The sequence below is a fragment of the Rhipicephalus sanguineus genome, chromosome 2, assembly GCF_013339695.2.
Source record: "Rhipicephalus sanguineus isolate Rsan-2018 chromosome 2, BIME_Rsan_1.4, whole genome shotgun sequence".
Taxonomy (NCBI): domain Eukaryota; kingdom Metazoa; phylum Arthropoda; class Arachnida; order Ixodida; family Ixodidae; genus Rhipicephalus; species Rhipicephalus sanguineus.
This window is the reverse complement of record NC_051177.1, coordinates 206,871,222-206,882,148: the sequence shown is the minus strand read 5'-3', so window position 1 is coordinate 206,882,148 and position 10,927 is coordinate 206,871,222. Positions and strand designations below refer to the sequence as shown.

Below are 10,927 nucleotides of genomic sequence, written 5' to 3'. Positions count from 1 at the left end.
ACTTGACACGTGTGGCACATACCCGCTTACCACGGGCCGCGGTGCATGGGTATGCGCCACAGGTGATTGACAGTTTATATCTACCCAGGAACGGCGAGAACAGACATTAAATGCGAGAGCGCTAAGAAAAACCGACATCGGCAGCGTTGACCCGACGAATAATAATAATAATATCTGGGGTTTAACGTCCCAAAACCACCATATGATTATGAGAGACGCCGTAGTGGAGGGCTCCGGAAATTGCGACCACCTGGGGTCCTTTAACGTGCACCTAAATCTAAGTACACGGGCCTCAAACATTTTCGCCTCCACCGCGAAAATGCAGCCGCCGCGGCCGGGATTCGATCCCGCGACCTCCGGGTCAGCAGCCGAGCGCCATAACCACTAGACCACCGTGGCGGGGCTTGACCCGACGAATGGAAAGAATGAAAATTAGGATCCCAGCAAGAATCGAACCCAAGCATTCTGCGTGGCAATCAGGTATTCTACCACAGAGCCACGCCAGGTCTATGAACTGGTTTGGAAAAACAGCCTCTGCAGGCGTATTGGCGGTGCAACGTCAGTTGTGGTTGTGGTGCTTGCTATCTAATTTTACAAGAAAGCAATAAACACTATACATGATACTCCTACGATGCGTATACTCCTACAATACAGACGTCATATCAGATTAAAGTATGTGGTTCCAATGTTAGCTCCGCTTTTATAGCAGTCTGATAAACATTAAATTTGTATCCCTATGATTCAGCGAGCTATATTCAAGCATTGCTCGACTCCGGAGGAATACATTAACGAAAGTTACGTATGATATTCACATCATCGCACCGTAAAGTGCACTTAGTCCGCCAGAACGACGCAGTGTCCTCTTCATTTCTTACGAGGCTGGGCGATCGCCTCATGCTGACCGAGGATGATGCCAGATTGATTGACAGCCGCTTTGTAGACTAGGCTACGTAGGCCACATACGCCCAGGTAGTCTAAGAATACGACAAGCGCCATCCACTGATGTTGGTCTACGTAGCACTATCCAGGCCTACCAGCCTCGACGGCCCATACATCACCAACGCGAAGGGTGACTTCAGATTCCAATATGTCGCCGGCTCTATCTATAGACAATTTTTCGACGAAATGACTGAGGCATCCGGCTGTACTATACGTCATACTTCACTGCACATTGCCCCTCGTCACCGCGATCACGACCTGATCCGATAACAAGTCATGACCAGCTGCTGGTGCTCACTGATCACGGGGATGATGACCTTGTTCAAGAACTGCCAGGAATGTCTTCCACACATGCACACGGGTTCGTGAAACGTGCGTGCGTTCTCTATCACAAGGGACAAGTATAAGCACTGCATACCAGCTTACGGCTTCTGGTGTTGGTATAATACCCACGTTGCCGTTGTCAGCGTTACCCAACTGCAAACAACTGGTTATATAACAAATATGCGGCTCTTAAACATATATGTGGGCGTATAAAATTTATACATATCTCTAGCGTCATTTTGTAACGTTTAGCTCAGTAAAAAAATATTACACCACAGTCACCTTCCCACCGCATGCTTCGCATCACATCGACTCCCACTGTAGGTGGGACCTGCCGAATTTTTCTTCAGACACGATGCGTTTGCAGGCCTGGGGAGCGTGCAACTACCACTGTTCTCTATGTGAGCGGGACGTTTGTCTTGCCTCAAGGACGGGACGTTTGTCTTGCCTTTCTTCGTGTCCCGTCCTTTGCGCAGTTCGACCAGAATATTTTGCTGCCGTCCTGACATACGGCAGACTGTCTGCGTCTGTTTGCCGCGAAGTAGGCATGTGCGAATATTCGAGCACTAGGAATGTTCGAAGGAATATTACAGTATTCGAATTCGCTTCGACACGAATTTAAGGTTCCGAAATTTCAAGGTATTCATTATGAACGAATAGGCGTATATCGGACGGCATATAACCCACCTGTGAAGGTGGTTTCACTGCAGCCGGGAAATGCTATGCCGTAAAATTCATAGTGCCGTATTGCACTATGAATTCGTACTAACTAGCTCGGCGTTCCGTACTACTGCAAGGGGGCTTCAATTATACTTTATGTATGTTCATGCGTGTGTTTGTATGTGTGCGTGTATATATGCGCAAGTAAAATTGAAAAATTTCGTGGGGGGGGGGGGGGTTGAAACCCCTAACACTCCCCTTGGCTACGCCCCTGATCATTTTTTAAGTTTAAAATCTTCTTATACGGGCCTATATGTTATATTATGGTATATGTATAGTAATTTTTAAAGTGTGACGTATTTTATCGGTTATCACTTGCATGTTACTGAAATTGAAATCCTGCTACTATTTGACGCTACTAAACGTAGCGTTTAGTAGCGTAGCGCTTAGTTTAGTAGCGTTTACTTGCAGCAAAAAGAATGACAGTCGCACATGCCTCGTTCCAGTTAAAAAAAAACGCTGTGCAGGTTAGTTGGGCCTCGACAATATTTATGCTAATTTTTTTATATAATGTGTGATACATACTATTCGAACTATTCGATTCAAAATTATTCGACGTAATCACTGTTCGCTTCGAACCTAAAATTTGCTATTCGGACATCCCTACCGCGAAGGCTTCTGTGCGGCGTTCCACGGTGCCTCATAGACAAGGACACAAGGAACATGCGGCGCTGCTTCGTATTGGTGAAAAGCGTCCCTTTATGAAATCGGGCACTGTGGCACGGGAGTACAAACTGGTTCGCTGCAGCGGCGGCGGCCTGCGCATCAGCTTCTCCGCAGTGCACGATTGCTAGCGGCGTTTCGAAAACAGATGCGCAACTACGCCACCTAAAAGTAACATTTGCAGTAACTCTAGGGTGCAGTAAAGCTTTAGTATGCAGGCGCTCGCAGCGACCCGTAGCGGCCGCCGCTACGATCGTCGAAAATTAAAGGGGGGAGGGGGTAAGGGCACCGGTACCCTGTTCCTCTCAGATCCGACCCTGCAATTTTCGTGGTTGTTGCAATTTCATTCCGAGCTTCGTCTTGAGAGGTTCGTGCATGCTCGCGTGCGACTGCAAATCTTTCTAGCCTCTCCAACACACCACGCCTAAAAAGAAAAAGACAACCTGTTCCATGACGTTATGCAAAAGAACTCGTGCAATGAAAAGGCATCGATTCTCATTCAGAGCTTCTACGGATCCAGTACGCCTGCAAGAGTGGGCGTGAAACATCAAGGGAGGTCCCTCATGTGCACATAAATTTCATTTGACTGTTCGCTGATTCTTACTTTTAATTATTTATTTTTCTTTTTTGTATGCACCTATCTTTTCCTTTCACTGTTTACTCACATTGTGCGCGAAACTATCTGTCTTTGCGTCTCATTCACTGTTCATTGTATTTTTGTTCTTGATGTAACCGCTATAATTGTCAATGAATATTTCAATCATTGTACTCAAACATAACTGCGTGAAAAAGAATGTTAATAAACTAGAACGGAAACCCCGAATCTCCTACATGTTTGTTCTCTACGACAGCATGTGCCGTTCAGAAGAAGCTAACCTGCCCGCATGGTCTCCAAAGTTTTCTTTTCTTCGTTTTACAATTTATCAGCGCCATGTGTGGCCTACACAACGAGCTTATACCGCAACTAAAAAGCTTGGTTTCAACGGGAAACTCCACAGAGCGCAGGTACAGTGTAGCGCAGGCTCACAGGCGCGAACGCACGCCAGCGAGCGGCAGCGCCATCTGCAAGCTGGATCGCGCAATCTTTCCACCTGGCAGGCTCGCTCACGACACTAAGGAGACCTTCCTAGCCCGTATAGTTCTGCGTTCGTGTGAACGTCGTGCCGAGTTCTGTTTGTGCGGTGGACTTTTAACGCCCTGCCTCGCATTGTGTGTTTTATGTAGTGGTTACTGACGTAAGCGCAAGTATACGCGGTACCAGGCAAATAGTCACCGGATGCCGACTGTGCGACTTCAATCTCTGCGACTGCTTTGTTCGGTGTGACCGACGGACGCGATTCATAGTTTTGAAGAACACCTTCTTCAAATGTTTCCGCACGTCAGTGAATAGCAGCGCCGCAATACTTTCTCGACGACGCGTTCTGTGGCCCAGGAAAATGCCTTGACGCTCGGGGACGGCCGGTAGCTCGGCGATTCCTCGCTTGGCGCACCATTGAAAACCGGCGGTCATCCAGCAGTGTACGCTGCCAGCGTATTTTTCTTGCCAGAGGTAAGTGAACGTTACGCTTCGTACGTTGTGAGTTGTTCTTATTGTAGTACGCGTTGTCGCCGAAGAAAGTCGCATAACGTGTTGGTAGTGTATGCGGTTGTAGTTGTGCGGATTGTGCTCGCGCATGACATTTGTCAAGAACGTAGTCGGTAGTGTTATAAAGTTTTGGTAATTAGCTCGCTTGCACGCACTGCTCTACGCTAATATTTGCTGAAAGGAGACAACATTTTTCAGGCTCACCAGTGTCATGCGTTTTATGCATGTCAAATTTATGCATGTCTCTTGACAAATTACTTGGAGTAACGCCATGAAACCGAAGCTTCAACATTCATTTCGCTCGCACGAGCTCTGAAGGAATAATCATCAGCCACCGTGTGAATCGTGAATCGGTACAGTGGGAGAAATAAAGTGTATTTAGGGATGCTTTCTTTAGGCGGGCATTTTATTTGTTATTAAGTAACGTGACCCTCAAAAGCGTTTAGGTTAGCATTCTTGAACATTGCTTATCATCTTTCAAGCAATAGATAACATAGATTTGCTAAAAATGCAATTTCTGCAGCATGACACTGTATTTTGTTCAATTGGTTTGCTCCATTTTCGTCCTTTATGCACGTTGACCTAATTTGACAAGCCGTACTTTCAGCTGAATTTTCAATTGCTTTTAGCACTATATGTGCGTCCACCTCTCATTGCATAATAATAGCTTGTGAAGAACAACGCTTGTGTTGAATTAGCCATTTATCAGAGCTCCTCCTCCCTCCTGAAAGGGCAAGGTGCTGCTGGCACACCTGCTTCGGCTTTTCTTTATCTTTTTTTTTAATGCTGAAGATTTTTGCAACGTACTGCAGGTAGCAAACAGCAGTGCCTCGACAAACAGTGGAGTGCTGACCATGCAGTCCAGAAGGTGGCTGAGGCAAGTATGCTATAGGAGGTGCTTATTCAGGCAGAAGAAATAAACATCTGTAGCCAACGTAAAGGTAACTTACAAAGTTCCATTTAATGAAGAAGAATCTTGTTTTGAGCTAGTCATGTCGAAGGGAAACAATGAGCGCTAGATAAATGAGATGGAAATGCAGAGTAACAATGTTATGTATGCCAGCAACCAACTTATGTTTATTCGTGCAAAAGGGTTATTTCCAACTGGTTCATTTCGGGGAAGATCCCACAGTTTCCACGAATGGGCATACCTGGTAGCCGTTGCACATCGTGTTACTGTGTTCTCGCACTCATTGTTATGTGCCACTTACTCTTGCGACGTTCCACTAAAGTGAAATTACTTCACATAAACAGCAGCGAGAAGGCTCTTGCTAGCCAGTTCAATTAAGACAGCGTTACCATAGCTTTTAGTTCCAGTAAACCAGCTAAGCTATATAGAAGAGCGTACTCCATGTGTTTGTCACCATGGACAGTGCATTTTGCCTGGGAACATGGCTTAGTTTTGCAAAGGAAAATGTTGCCTTTCTGTAAAACGTGGTACTGGGAAATGGCATTGTGCCAAAAATATTAAGGTTTATGACTTCTTGCAGCACGCATTGTTGTACAGGGATGTTAGCGTTTTCATAAATGCAATGCATGGTGCCTGAAGAATATAGCGGCCCACTTTAAAATTTATAACTTCATGATTTCAGTATATGGGACAGACTTTACTGTATACGGTTTGTTTCTGGAAATCTTCAACCTATCTTGCAATTCTTCAAGGCCAATACTGAATTTGCTGTGTACATTTCGCTGCACATTCTCATCACTTATGCTAAACAGGCTTGAGTGATGTGTGGAATTCTTGTCAATCAATTTTATTGATTACCTCGTACGATCTATTCTGCTTCCCACAGTTATTGGGTGCTTTGTGTGCATGTGCTATGCATGCTAGAAATGAAAACAGTGAATGCAGCTGGCAGCATCAACAAGTCCAATGCCCATAGGCTAGTATGAGGTGGGAAATGTTGCCACTGCTAGAATTTACATTATGTGTGCATGGTACAGCTGTTGTGTAATTTGGCACTTTCCAGCTACTTACGCAGTTGGAGCAGATGTCGATCATGTTTACTGTGGTATGGCACCGCCACCAACTTCGTGCATTTTGCATACCAGGAAACCTGACACGAAGCAACGTATTGCTGTGATGGCAGCTAAGTGAGAACGAATGAGTTGGTCTTCTCTGTCCATTTGTCAGTACCATTACACAGGCTTGTTAAGTGCATTCAAGCGGCTTTAGCAATGCACTTGCGGCTACAGAGCCAGTAAAGGCAGCCAATTTCATCATCAAAGTTCACTCTGCAAATCCCACTTTCCATAAAGGGCATTGTTTTGTGATAGCTTAAAGTCAAAACTTGCTCAATTAAACACTTCTTGGTGTCTGACATTACAGGAAATATGATAATTGTTATATCTCATGTGAAATTATGCCACTGTTTTTTTTTTCATATTTTTACTTTGCATACACACTTTACGACTGCACCCTCCCCAACCTAAGCTTTACTAGTGCTTCATTCTGTTATGGGTGAAAACAATTATTGAACTAAAAACCAGGCCAAGGAAAGCAGTATGATGCCCTGTAATGTAGGAGGATGCTGCTGTTGCAATGTTTAGTCTAGAGCTGAATTTAATGAGAAAGGGCAGCAATGTTGGTCATCTGTGGATATTTGCCGACCATAATTGTGTTGTGCTCATTTTGTTATCGCAGCAAGCATCTTCAAAAAGCAGTGCTACAAGGATGTGAGCAGCAGTTTCCCTTCAACGAACGTGTCAAATTCATGGAAGCCACGTGCCTGCTGCTTCTGGCCTACACAAACATGCAGCCACCTTAGTAAAGTTATTGCAAAGGTGTGAGACATCCCTATGCTGCATGGATTGAGAATGTTAATTGCCTGTTTTTTTATATCTTATAGTAATGCCTACAAGTGTACTTCCTTCCAGTGTATGTTTACATTCTCTTAAATGGCCAGTCAGCAGGTTCTGACCTCTTTTTTTACACCTCTCAAACAAGCTCGCTAATTCGTACAGAGGGCCGCAGGAATCACATTGTGCGAATATCAGACACTCCACTTCTAAAAACAATAACCGCACCTCCTCTTCAGCGCTTGACCAGTCGTCTTTGCTAGCGAAGTGGTGTAATGTTGCCTATGAGCAAAATTAAGTAACGCTGACTGTTGAATAGTTATCTGCAATACAAAACAGCATTTTGGCTTTGCGATTATGCAGTATAGGCTCTGTGGTTGTTGTTATGTTTGTTGGGGTCGAAAGGACCGTGTTACTGGCGTAACGTTGCGACGGCTCGGAGCCGTGAATAAAACACCGCCATGGCGTGAGAGAGCGACTGACTAGGCTTGGCTTGCCTAGGCTTTTTATTAATCTCAACGAGCGAGGGGGAGCTAGGAACAATACATACCATGCCCCCTTTTTTTGTAAAGTAAGGTGTGAGACACCAACACAAAAAGCGTTCAATTCTGGTATCTGGCCGGTAGGCGTACGTGTCTCCCAGTACGCGTCACATAGGTCGACCTTGGCTGGCATTCCCCTGGCTGGGTGGCAGTTGTAGGATCACCCACACTTGGAACTGGTAAAGGTTCAGTGGTTGGTCGACACTCATCCAGGGTGTAGTCTTCTGCTGACTGAGTGGCATCACTCAACCTTTGTACTCGTGGCCTTAGATGAACACGGTTACGCACAAGTATTGCTCCATCTGTGGTCTGCACAGTGTAGCGCCTTGCCTGGGGACCAACTCGTGTGATTGCTGCCTTTTGCCAGGTGTTTTTGTGCCTCACCCAGACTGAATGATGCATCTCCAATGTCGGCAGTAAATGAGTACCGCTGTCTCCATGCTTGTGCTGCGCTTTTTGTCTGCATTTGAGAAGTTGCTGATGTGACTCAGTGGAGTAGTGCGGTTTCAGGTTTTCTGGTAAGGTTGGTATAAACGTTCTTAATTTCCTGCCCATTAACAACTCGGCAGGGGAGCGTGCTCCAATAGTTGGGGTGACTCGGTAGTTTAGGAGAACCAGAGACAATTCCTTGCCATCGCTGCATGATTTGATCAGCATGGACTTGACCGTCTGTATTGTTCTCTCCACCTGCCCATTGGACCTGGGATAAAGCGGTGATGACGGTTCGTGAACAATGTCCCATTGTTGCAGAAATGACTTGAATGCTTCCGAGTCAAATGGTGGTCCCTGATCTGAAATCAGCCCATTGGGGATTCCAAAGCGTGCAAAAATGTCCTTCAGGACCATAATAACTGAGGAGACCGTCGTCGTTTCCATACGTTTCACTTCTACATATTTTAAAAAGTAGTCAAAAACAAGGATGTATGTGTTGCCTTGACAGTGAAAGAAGTCAACGGCCAATAGTTGCCATGGTCGCACTGGCACGTTCTGTCAAGCAAAGGTTGTTGAGGGTTAGACTTCTGGTTTGACTGGCATATATCACAGCTTGAGACAAGGTTGACAATGTCCTCTTGAGAGAAGGCCAATAGACACTCTGGCTTGCCAAACCCTTACATGCCACGATGTGCTTGGTGGAGTTTTTCCAGAACCTCAGCTTGGAGAGCTGCCGGAATCACAAGGCGGTGCTCACAGCAAATGAAACCATTTGTGATGTAGAGTTCACTCCTTATGCGAAAGTATGGTTTTGCCACTGGGTGGACATCAGAAAGACGTTCTGGCCATCCATGTTGAATGTACTTGCTTAGTTGCTGCAAGGTTGGATCTCGATCTGTCGCCTCTTGAATCTGCTTCAGTTTGATAGGCGACGCTTGAACCAGAGTTAACACCATTAGTCCTGGGTCACTGTCTGCAGTTTCAATCTTGGATTGAGGATCTGGGGACCTTGACAGTGCATCAGCTACAGACAGTAGTTTCCCTGGTACATACACGAGTTTGATGCTGTAACACTGAAGCCGGAGCATAAGCCTTTGAAGTCTTGGTGACATGTTGGCGAGATCCTTATTCTGCAGTCCTACTAGTGGTTGGTGGTCAGTTTCCACTGTCACAGATCGGCCAAAAGTGTAGTAGTGAAAGCGCTCACATGCAAACACCACTGCTAGGAGTTCTTTCTCGATTTGTGCATAACGCTGCTGGGGCGCTGTGAGTGCAGCAGAGGCATATGCAATTGGTCTGCCTTCCTGCAACAGGACTGATCCCATGCCATATGAGCTGGCATCTGTAGAAATAGTGATGGGCTTATGCTGATCATAATAACACAACACTGGTGCTGTTGAGAGTTTCTGTTTGATGAGATTAAATGTCTCAGTATGCCGACTTGTCCAGTGCCACGCAACATCTGTCTTGAGCAGCTCACGTAATGGGCTGGTTGTTGCCGAAAAGTTAGGAATGAACTTAGTCAAATATGTAACCATTCCTAAAAATCTTTGTAGCTGCGACTTGTCGGTCGGTACAGCCATGGCTTCAATGGATTTGACTTTTTCAGGATCTGGAGCTAGCCCCTCTGAGGAAAGCTGATGTCCCAGATACGTGATGGCAGAAAGTCCCAACTAGAGTTTTGCTTTGTTGAACTTCAAATTGTTCTTTCTTGCAACTGTCAGTACTGTTCGAAGGTGGGCCATGTGTTCTGCTGGAGTGCTTGAGGCGACCAGTATGTCGTCGAAGTATGGCTTCACTATAACTTAACATTTAAACACTTGTTCAATGGCCTGTAGAAAAAGCTCGGGTGATGTGGCAAGCCCAAAGGGTACTCTAAGGAAACGGTATCTGCCCCAGGGTGTTGTGAAAGTACACAGTCTTGAACTTGCCTCATCCGCGGTCAGTTGCCAGAATGCACTCTTGGTATCCAGAATGGAGAACACTGTTGAGCCACTTAGGCTAGCAAAGAGCTCCTCCGGTCGTGGTATTGGGTAGTGGTGCCTCTTGAGAGCTGCATGTAAGTTGCGAGGATCCAGACACACACGCACAGTCCCATCTTTTTTCATTATCACCACAATCGGGTGAACCCACTCGCTATGCTCAGTCACTGGGACAATCACACCATTCTCCTCCATTCGTTTGAGCTCCCTTTTCACCTTGTCCTCGAGCGCGCATGGTATTCTGCGAGGAGCACAAACTGTTGGCACGGCACCGTCACGAAGGTGAATGCTGTACAGTCCTGGGAGTTGGCCGATGCCATCAAATATATCTGGAAACTCATCCAGCACTTGTTGGTACTGCTTTTGAGGCAGAGTCCTGGATGAGCTCGTTGCTGCATCAAGAATCTTCACACGGGAGAGCAATCCCAAAGCTGTACATGCAGTGGCCCCCAGTATTGGCTTTAGTGGCTCTTTCACCAACAGAAATCTGAGTTGGCACACCTTGTTGTTTACTGCACACGTGAGTTCACATTCATAGTCTATTGGAATGTGTTGCCCACTGTAGGTAGTGACTTTTGCTGTCGTTGGCTTTGTTGCCGGTCTGCACGGCCACTGAGTGAAGATCTGTTGTGGAATTATGTTGGCATCCGATGCGGTGTCTAACTTAAATGTCACTTCATGCCCATTCACATTGACAGTCTCGCTCCAGTCAGCTGTGCGGACATCGATACTGCATGCAGTCAAGCAGCCCAATAATTCCCCCTGCGACTCTTGCTGTGGATGCTCGTCAAGCAGCCCAATTTGCGGTCTGCGTGCTACTGGCTGCTGACGCGGCTGCTTGCACAGATGCGCGAAATGGCCCAGTTTTCCGCAGTTGTAGCAAGTCTTGCCATAAGCTGGGCACTGTCGAGGGATATGCGAGGTTCCACATCGAGAAC

General features: G+C 46.2%; 1 non-coding gene across 1 annotated transcript; it reads right to left on the bottom strand.

Moving 5' to 3' along the window:
• Positions 1–326: 326 nt before the first annotated feature.
• Trnas-gcu (transfer RNA serine (anticodon GCU)) lies at positions 327–399 on the bottom strand. The gene has a single exon. It is a non-coding gene; the product is annotated as a tRNA-Ser (tRNA).
• Between the last annotated feature and the right edge of the window lie 10,528 nt (positions 400–10,927).